General features: G+C 47.1%; 1 long non-coding RNA gene across 1 annotated transcript; it reads right to left on the minus strand.

Moving 5' to 3' along the window:
• Window positions 1-349: 349 nt before the first annotated feature.
• Window positions 350-1,601, minus strand: LOC132091928 (uncharacterized). Its single transcript, XR_009422162.1, has 4 exons — window positions 1,487-1,601; window positions 1,261-1,345; window positions 742-869; window positions 350-621 (listed from the first exon to the last, which is right to left on the minus strand). It is a non-coding gene; the product is annotated as an uncharacterized LOC132091928 (long non-coding RNA).
• Window positions 1,602-10,587: the final 8,986 nt, after the last annotated feature.

The raw sequence follows: 10,587 nt of genomic DNA on the forward strand, positions 1-10,587 counted from the left end.
ACTCCCTTTATTTCACAAAAAATTTGCATATTTGTTACTAAAATAATAAAAAATAAAAAAATAACTTTCTGGTGTACTGATGTCCAGGATGTTATTAATCCGATCAAAAATGTTTCTGTCTTAAGTAAAAAATAATTCCAATAATTAATAATATGTAGTATTTCCAAGTCTAAAATAAACCCATATGAGCCTACCTAGTAAAATGATGTATTTACAAAGAATCTTCAGAACACAATATTCACCATTTTCATTTTATTGAAGCATAGACTATAAAGATGATAAAGTAGCATCAGGACAAATAAGATTCAAGGAAAATAATTATTTATCATAAAAATACATTAACCTCATATATTAATCAGTTCACACAGATGAGTGATGAAATGTCCTTAAAAGTCACACAATCCCATCCAGTCAACTGTGATACAGATCATGTGATACATATAAGACATGTGATACTGTTCCAGAAAATAATGATTCCTTATCATCACATCTAAACTGGTTTCATCTCCCCATCGTGATCTTCTTCTCTCGTGTCTGGAAATAGTTTGTGGTTGATATCCAGCACTGATGTGGTGTAGCTTGTTCTCAGCCAGAGGATCTCTCAGTCCTAACATCCCAGACCTGGTCAAAGTGAAACCAACAATCCAGATGAAGTTGTTTAATGGACAGAGAGCTCAGCTTATGTTCTGTGTGATTTTTGCAGGGTGAGCAACTATGACCCTTGTAGTACTGCACACTTACCATTCTTCAAGCTGTTTTAAGAACTTTAGAGAAGCTTTTTCTTTGTAGACAATTTACCACATCCTCTTCTTTCACTCCGTTCAAGAGCATCACTTGGTCAGAACCCCTCATTTGGCTGATGAGATCATCTGTACAAATTAAAATACTGCAATAAACAATTTAATTATGCAAGAATTAAGAAAAAGTTACAGAGGCAAAGGACTTGCTCATTAGACTCCATTAGCATGTGTAGTTTTCAAAGACTCTAGAATTGATCTAATCTTGCAGTAAATGTGTCTTTTTCCTCTAGAATCTTTCTCCAAAGTTCCTGACTTCTCTCACAAATGTGTTTTAGTCTGTGCAGTGTGGCTTTAATCAGGCCTGGCTTTGGTAACATGCTGTAATTGTAATAGTATAAAAAAATATATATATATATAAAAACCTTAGAGAGAATAATTACGGCTGACATGAACAGTCCCATGAGAGATCATCATAAAGTCCTGTAACACATAACACAGCATTGCTTCAACACACACATACCAGAGGACTTCTGTTTGTTTGAGCACAAGATGGCTGTCTTCATTCCTCATCCTGAGCAAATTATTTCCTTGGTCTTCCTTATCTTCTGTAAAACAAGATAATCTCTACTTACTCTGTGTGCAATTAATATTGTTCATTAAACATAATTAAGTTAATTTAAAATAAGATTCAGACCAGAGCATTTGATGAGTAAATGTCGATTCAAAAAAACTCAAAAAAATTGTACCTGGGAAGAGCTGATCATGGCAAGATTCGCTGAGACTCAGTAATAGCTCTTTTAGTTTTTAGGGAGGTTTGTGAGGCTTGGCTCTTAAAAGAGCTCTTGAGCTCGATATTGTAGACAGCATTATCAAAAAAAAGAGCATTATCTGCAAACAATCCTGTAAGACAGAAAGGAAGGAAATATTAATTATTAAAAGCAAGTAATTAATAGCAAGCTATAGTCATATGAATTCTTTTGATAGTGTCAGATGAGACAATATCATACAAGTGTTAAACTGGATTATTAAGACTGTGATGTCCGACTGTGTTTAGGGTTCATTTTTAAGACTTTGACCCTGTCCAGATACCCACACTTGCAGTCTTGGCCACTTGAGAGTGTGTGTACGTGACAGTGTTTGCACAAGACTGTCCCCGGTCTTAATAATGCCAAAGCACAGCGTCCTTAACACACACTAAACCTCTCCAATACTGCTCCGGAGCACTATACAATGCTTAGTGTATCCCATCATGCATCGTGTTTTGGAATAAATCGTCAGACTTTTTGCCGGGATCTCACAAGAGGTCACGGAAAGCTGTCCAATGTACAATATGTGAAATATTGATAATTAGATATTAAAAATCTCTGTAAACACATACAGTAAGTGTGTCCCATAAGGCAGTGGCTCCCTATCCTGGTCCTGGAGAACCCCAACACTGCACATTTGAGATGTCTCCCTGTTCAAACACACCTGATTCAACTCATCAGCTCATCAGTGAAGACTCCAAGACCTCAAAAGTGTGTTTGTCAGATAAGAGAGACACCAAAACCATGCTGTGTTGGGGTTCTCCCGGACCAGGATTGGGAAACACAGTCATCAGGTCAAGTTCGACACACACTTGTGGTCATCATGCTCACTCGAACACTAGGCCAAATACAGGAAAGACGTCAAATAAGTAATCAAGTGGTCAAGTGCAAAGATGGCAAGTGTGGGTATTTGGACAGTGCAACAGTTTAAGAAACAACAAATGCTGTACAAATGATAACAGCAGGAATGTTTGATAAAAGGGACAAACTATCACAGACTTACTACTGCAAATGTCTGCCTCCGCAGCTTTCTGCCTTCTCCATTTCTGAAGGAATACCTCTCAAGAAACACCACTGGGCTGACTGCCTTTATGTCTTTTCAGCTAAAAATAAAAAATAATAAAAAAGGGGAGAGTCAGAGAAAAGAAAATTGAATTATATACAGAATGTTAATAATGATCTGTGAGCAAAATATTTAGATATAAACTGATATGAATGAACTGCAGGATGGAAAACTACAGTTACTGTGGTAAAAACATGGTAAATGTCCCGTTTACTGTGTTATATTCATTTAATTTATTACTATTGTAAGTGTCGTGATAACCATGATTTTACTACAAATACAACTTACATCATTGAACCTGAAATTAATATAAAACAGATCGAAGGATAGAGTTTAATCACCCCAGTTAGCAGCTGTGTTCATTTATTTAAACGCAATGAAACTCAAAGACAGCCGCTGATGACCGATGTAATACAGCGATTAAACATATGGCGCTAATCTGATTAATAAAGAAGACAGAATACATTTCATAAAAGGCATTAAAAGAGCGTATTTACGATTACTCACTCAACCCGTGCCACTTTTAAACTGGTGGCAAGTATCGCGATGTGTGCTGAATGAGACTTCTTGAACGTGATTTCATAGCGATAAACATCTCATGTCCTCGCGTCGAAATCCTGATGCCAAAAGTTTCCCACTGAAAGCAATGAAGGTCGTAGTGCGTCGTTATTGCGACGCCTAAAGGCACATTTGGCGTCATAAAAGTGATGCTAGGGGCGCTTGACCATGCTTCTGTTTTTGACGCCTTTGGAGTGAGAATGGGTTGTAATGTATATATTACATATTAAATATAACATCAAATAAAATAAATGCTTTGCATTCTTGTTGGGGAGATTTTTCATTTCTCGGGCAATTATTCTGTCAGATTCCTCAAATTCACTAAAAGAAAAGATAAATGCTGGTGTCAGAAATGTTGTGTAACACAAAAATCCAACATTTTTTGAACAAACAAAAATTTAAAACATAAGTGATAACTTGAGTGATAAGTGCACAAGTAATTAATTACATTTTGCAAATAATAGTTAAATTGTCACTTGACTATATTTAAGTTGACCATAATCAGAGTCTAGAGGAGTAATTTAAAGTGGAACCATCATTACCACCAAATGCTGATCTGCTGATTTTGATGTGAGAATTAAGTCCACTAATCTTTTTCATTCCTTTCCCGATCTTGAACTGCTTGGACATGTGCCTCTTTTTGAAAGAAATGTTGCTTAGAGTAAAACAAGATAAAAGACACCACCACCTGAGTTACATTTTTAACTATGATAAATAAAAGCACCATCCTGACAAGAAAAACAGCCTGGTAAAATAAAGGTTACTTAAAAAAAAAAAAAAAATGACCTCCTGGAATTGAAACCCAGTGCCACTCACCACTGAGAGGGTGAACTGGAAAGAGAGAATACACAGTCATTTACAATGTTTACAAAAGCTTTAAATCAATTATCTCAACAATTCTAAATCTTACCATGAGTACAAAAACACCACAATCATTCCCTCTTGTCTGACGTGGCAAAGCCTAAAATCAATAAAGCAAACAAATTTATTTTAGAATAATGTACAAAAAAAGTAACTTGTAAAAGCCAAATAATTACAGTTCTCTTACGAGAGCTCTCTCGTACTGCGTCTTAGCTAAGACGCTACGGGAAAAGTCTCTTTTCACGAAATACTGAAGCAAAAAATTTTGTATTTTTGTAAAGCGCATTTGCAGCAGTACACAGCCATAGGCAAGACGGCTCGCTCGCTCATTGGCTGTTCTGCGGCAACTGCACTGCCTATCGAGCGCAGGCTGATGCAACATCAGTCCAATAAGGGCGCTTCGTGTCCTTCTTGCCACTTCCCGCCGAAACAGGTGTGGCCCAACCTAGCTCGAAAAGGCTGACTCACCTGATTTTTCATCTCTTCAGTGAAGCTCACGCATTGCTGGATCACGAAGGAAGCAAGCGCCGTCTGATCGCCATCTCAGCGGGACGAGCCACTTCTGAAGCTGCTGGCCTTCGCCGCCTTCCACTGCCCTTCCTGCTGCGCTCTCCGGCACACATATCCTTTCAATTCTGTTATATCCAACTGTTCTTTATGCGTATGTGTGTGTTCGCCCTGCGACACACACTCGTAAAAGAGCTTGCGTCTTTTTTAAGATGCCTTCCTGCGGCTCGTCAGAGCCCCACTCAGCAAAGGAGACCGGTACGTCATCTGTGTCTCCTGCCTGGGTGAAGATCATGCAGCGCTCGCGCTCACTGACGGCGGATGCCCTCACTGCGAGCTGTTGCCATGGTGACTCTGAGGACTCGCTTGGCCTTTTTCTCTGAGCCTGCATTCTCCGCTGCGCTGAGGCGCCGTAAAAGCACTGCTTCCAGCGGATTCCGGATTCCGCCCTGCTTCACCGGCCTCCCCTGCATCGTTTCCCGATGGGCAGCGCCCGCTTTTTGCCGCCACGTCGTACGAGGAGGTCGATCTCAGGGCCGCGTCGGGGGAAGAGGACACGCGCTCTCTGCTAGCTTCGGGCAGTGAGGGCTGGGTGAGCTCCGAGGATCTCGCGCCTTCTGCTCAGAAGCCCAGCAAACGAGCTGACATCGAGAAGGAGCCAAGGCGAGTGCTCACGCTGGCCACGACGAGTCTCGGCCTCGAGTGTTCTGCACCAGCACCCCCCCACCTCGTTCCCGGCTGGATGGTAATTTCCTTTCGGATGAGCGTACTTCTCAAAGCCCGCCTCATTTCTTCCTGAGCTTCACGAAGAGGTGGCAAAGGCTTGGAATGCTCCATATTCAGCGTGAACTCGTTCGTCTGTCTCACTAGCATTCTCCACACTGGATGATGCTAAAAACAGGAACTACCAGTCACTTCCGCCGGTGGAACAGGCGATAGCGACGCACCTTTGTCCGCCCTCTGCTGGACGGCGGACGGAAGCGGTGTTGCCATCTAAAGCCTGCTGCATGACGTCACCTCTGCTCGTGCGAATCTTTTCTGCTGCTGAGCAGGCTGCGTCTGCACTACCCCCGATGGCTGCTTCATCGAAGCGCCGGTGTATGAGTTCCGCTGTGGCCGAGCTCTCACCCAAGCGCGCCGCTGTTTCAGTTCCAGGAATTGTGACTGTCTCAGCGTTTTCCGCAACGCGCAAGCCTGCACAGTTGCCCGCTTGCCTGCACACAAAAGCCGTTAACACAACAGCTTCAGCAATGCAGCTCGAGACCCCCGTTCTTGCTCTACCGGCCGTCGCCCCACACCGCGGGGACCGCGGCAGAGGATTACGGTGAGGCCGGGAGCCCCGAAGCCATTCTAGGAAAGCGCCAGTGTACGAGTCGCCGTGGCCGAACTCTCACCTAAGCGCGCCGCTGTTTCAGTTCCAGGGATTGTGACTGTTTCAGCGTCTTTTGCAATGCGCAAGCCTGTACGGTTGCCCGCTCGCCTGCACACAAAAAACGTTATCACGGCTACCCAGATATTTCCCGTAAAAGGTGTAATTTCTGGTGCCACGGCCGATGGAGCTATAAATGTAGTGACGATGCCCACTGCTCAGTGCCCATCTCCACATATAAGCACAGCCCTTCATTCAGGGCTCGCGCCCATAAAAGCGACTCAAGTCGATCACGCGCACTGCATAGTAAACATGCCCACTCCTCAGTGCCCACAATCACTATGTCACACGTGTCATGTGGTTTCTGTAAAAACGAAACCCGTGCACGTTCGTCCAGCCACGGCCGATGGTGCTATAAATGTAGTGACGATGCCCACTCCTCAGTGCCCATCTCCACATATAAGCACAGCCCTTCACACAGGACTCACGCACAGAAGTTCGACTCAGGTCGGTCACGCACGCCACATAGTAAACGTGCCCACTCCTCAGTGCCCACATACACTATGTCACACACGGTGCGTGGTTTTTGTAAAAACGAAACCCGTGCAGGTACGCTCTGCCCAGGCAGACAGCGAGTCGAAAGTGATAAATGTGCACACTTGCAGCCCACAGTTACTCGCAGACATCACGAATCCCACGGGACCCGCTCAGCCCTCCCCCAATCGGTTAAGCACCGGGACGAGGTCGAGGAGGAGCGATCTGCCCGCTGTGATCAGCGCGCTCCCCACCTCAAATGCCACAGGCGTAACGCCCATGGTGCAGCGCACCCATGCGCCGCCGTTGCCCAGTCAACAGAGCGCGCTTCGCATCCAGCCCTTAGCCATTCATGCAGATGCATGGTCAGCGCTTCCAGGGGTTTCGGATTGGGTGCTAGGCATTATAAAGAGAGGCTACTCGCTACAGTTTTTTCCGACGCCCTCCGCGCTTTTTAGCGCGCGTCGAAACTACGGTCAAAACAGAAGTAGTACACATAGCGAAATATTAAAACTGTTGAGCAAAGGGGCTGTAGAGCCTGTGTCTCGAGCTCAAAGCGAGGGGGGGGGCTGTACAGTAGATACTTTCTGGTGCCCGAGAAAGACGGGGTCTCAGGCCCATACTGGATCTAAGACAGCTGATCAAGGCACTGGTGAAGCGCAGTTTCAGAATGCTTACGACCAGGAAGCTCCTCGCGCAGATTCGCAGAGGAGACTGGTTCATGTCAATAGATCTGAAGGACGCGTATTTTCAAATACGGATAGCGTCCAGTCACAGGCGATATTTGAGATTCGCCTTCGAGGGCCAGGCATACCAGTTTACAGTCCTGCCGTTCGGCTTGTCCGTGGCTCCTTGTACGTTTACGAGGTGCATGGACGCAGCGCTCGCTCCTCTCAGACTCAGAAGCGTGCGAGTGCTGAACTATTTGGACGACTAGCTGATTCTGGCTCAATCACGAGCGGAGCTCATGGAGCACAGGGCCGTTTTTCTCGATAACCTCGAGAAACTCGGTCTCAGTGTCAACTGGACGAAGAGTTCGCTGAACCCCAGTCAGACGATACTGTTTTTGGGTATGGCTCTGAACTCATGTTCCATGACGGCGCGGCTGTCACCACAGCGCGTGTTGGGCATTCAGCGCGCAGCGAGTTCTCTCCGCTGCGGCGCGACCGTTTCGCTCAGACATTGTCAGAAGATGCTGAGTCTCATGGCCTCAGCATCTCCGGTTCTGCAGCTGGGCCTGCTCCGCATGCGCCCCCTGCAGGTCTGGCTGAAAGCACGGGTATCTGGCTGACTGCGTCTCAAGGTCGATCAGGGCTGAGTTACAGCCCTGAAACCCTGGACAGCAAACGGCTGATACCAATCAGATGTAAGCCTGGGGACTTCCTCGAATGTGAAGATGGTGTCTACGGACGCCTCCACTTCGGGATGGGGAGCGCTGCTCGAGGGCAGACCGTCCTATGGCCTGTGGTCAGAACGAGAAAAGCTCCATCATATCAACTGTCTGGAAATGCTGGCAGTGGAGAACGCGCTGACGCGCTTTTGTCCCCGAATCAAGGGCCGCCACGTGTAAGTCCGTTCGGACAACATGTCTGTGGTGTCCTACATAAATCGCCAGGGCGGTCTCGGGTCCCGAAACCTGTACAGGCTGGCGGAACGCCTCCTGGCTTGGGCTCAGCGCAACTTAAGCTCGCTGAGGGCAGTTCATGTGCCTGGGCTACAGAATCTGGGTCCAGACAGGCTGTCCAGAGACAATGTTCCCACGGGCGAATGGTCGCTACACCCGCAAACAGTCCGGCTGTTGTGGGAGAGATTTGGCAGGGCGGAGGTGGACCTCTTCGCGTCCCACGAAAACGCTCGCTGCCCCGCGTTCTTTCCAAGAACGAGGCGCGCTGTCACGGAGATGGCCGTGCTGCCCGCTTTATGCTTTCCCTCCCGTCTCCCTCCTTCCGCAGGTGATAGAACGGGTGAGAGAAACGAGATGTTCAATACTGGTTGTAGCACCCTTTTGGAAGAACCAACCATGGTTCCCAGATTTGATGCAGTTAGCAGACGTCGCCCCGTGGCCAGTGCCGTTGAGGAGGGACCTCCTCTCGCAGGCCAGGGGCTCGATTTGGCACCCTCAACTGGAGTTGTGGTCCCTCCATGTGTGGGCGCTCAACGGTTACCCGCTGATCTCGCAGTGGGAGTGCTAAATACCATCACTCAGGCTAGAGCTCCGTCGACACGACGGCTGTATGCCTCGAAGTGGTCGGTGTTCTCCAGCTGGTGCACAGCTCGGGGATGTTCACCCCTTAGTTGTGAGGTGACGGAGGTTTCTCTCCTTCCTACAGGAGCTGTTTGATAAGGGCAGAGCCCCATCCACGCTCAAAGTTTATGTGGCGGCCATCACAGCGTTTTCTGAAACAGCTCTCGGTCAGTCAATAGGAAGGAACGTTTTGGTCATCCGCTTCCTTAGAGGAGCTAGGAGGCTGAATCCTCCCAGACCTCCGTCAGTCCCTATGTTTGACTTCGCGGCGGTTTTGGAGGCCATGAAGGGTTCCCCTTTTTAGCCTATCCAATCAATTAGCCTCCAGCATCTGTCGTTCAAGGCAGTATTCTTGTTGGCTCTCGCTTCAGTGAAGCGTGTGGGTGACCTGCACGCGCTCTCGGTGAGCCAGTCGTGCTTGGAGTTTGGGCCTAATGACTCAAGGGTCATACTCAAACCTAGGCACGGTTATGTGCCGAAGTCCCTCAACACGCCGTATCGGGCTCAGGTTATTGCCCTGTCTGCCCTGTCGGTGTCAGGAGAGGATAGAGACTCGAGTCTTCTTTGCCCTGTTAGGGTTTTAAGAGCTTATGTGTCTCGCTCCGCTGTCTTTCGACAGACTGAGCAGCTGTTTGTCTCGTTCAGTGGACGTTCCAAGGGTATATGGCTGTTTCGAGACAGACTCTATCCAGATGGATAGTTGACGCCATAGTATTAGCTTATGCTTCCAGGGGCCTTCAGTGCCCACTGGGCGTCAGAGCACACTCCACAAGGGGCGTCGCCTCGCCGTGGTGTACTGGGATCTCCTTGCAGGATATATGTATGGCGGCAGGTTGGTCCTCGCCGTCTACATTTATCAGGTTCTATAACCTAGAGGTTCCCGCCTTGCAAGCAAGGCTGCTGTCGGTATAGTCGAATCAGGGCCCTGAGGGGAACTCTGAGTTCGTGAGCGTTATGCGCTGCCGACTGTTATATGGGCAGTATTGCCTAAGACCCACATTGCCACATTTGTCAGGCCTTGCCTCGGCTGTGTGATGTCATATTGCCGCATCTACGGATGCTGCTAGATATGGGGCGGAGGGCTTTCCCCCTTCCTGTCCTGGACTCTCTGTGAGTCCCTCGGGTGACTGTGCACTGTAAATCCTGGGCGTTGCTTCAGGTTTATTGGTCTGTGATCCCTGCGCGCACAGCGTTTTACATAGGGTTCCCGTAGCGTCTTAGCTAAGACGCAGTACGAGACAGCTCTCGTAAGAGAACGTACTCGGCTACTAACGTAACCTCGGTTCTCTCTAGAAGAGCGAACGAGTACTGCGTTCTCTGCCGTGCATACGATTCACTCTGGTTTGCTTCGGCGATGAAATAAATCAGGTGAGTCAGCCTTTTCGAGCTCCTTTTATAGGTTGGGCCACACCCGCTCTTCTAGAGAGAACCGAGGTTACGTTAGTAACCGAGTACGTTCTTTAAAGGGGTCATCTGATGCTATTTCAATTTTTCCTTTCTCTTTGGAGTGTTACAAGCTCTTGGTGCATAAAGAAGATCTGTAAAGTTGCAAAGACTAAAGTCTCAAATCCAAAGAGATAGTATTTATTAAAGTTAACAGTCAACCACACCCCTCTAAAACGGCTCGTTCTAACACGCCTCAGCATCTCTACCTCACTGTGTGGGAAGATCTGCATAACCCCTCCTCAAATATTCATGCAAAGACAGAAGGCATAACTTTTATTCTCTCTGCTGCCATGCCGTGGAGTCGCTGTGTGTTTCGTTGTAAAAGCGAAACTACTTTGTTTGGCCTTCCAAAAGAGGACACAAATCAGTGATTAAGTTGTATTTTAACACTGTTCCAGAACAGTCCAACCCAAATATTCAGATGTGTGCTGCACATTTTATGGAGGAAGAGGACTGTT

The sequence above is a fragment of the Carassius carassius genome, chromosome 18 (genome assembly GCF_963082965.1).
Source record: "Carassius carassius chromosome 18, fCarCar2.1, whole genome shotgun sequence".
Taxonomy (NCBI): Eukaryota; Metazoa; Chordata; class Actinopteri; order Cypriniformes; family Cyprinidae; genus Carassius; species Carassius carassius.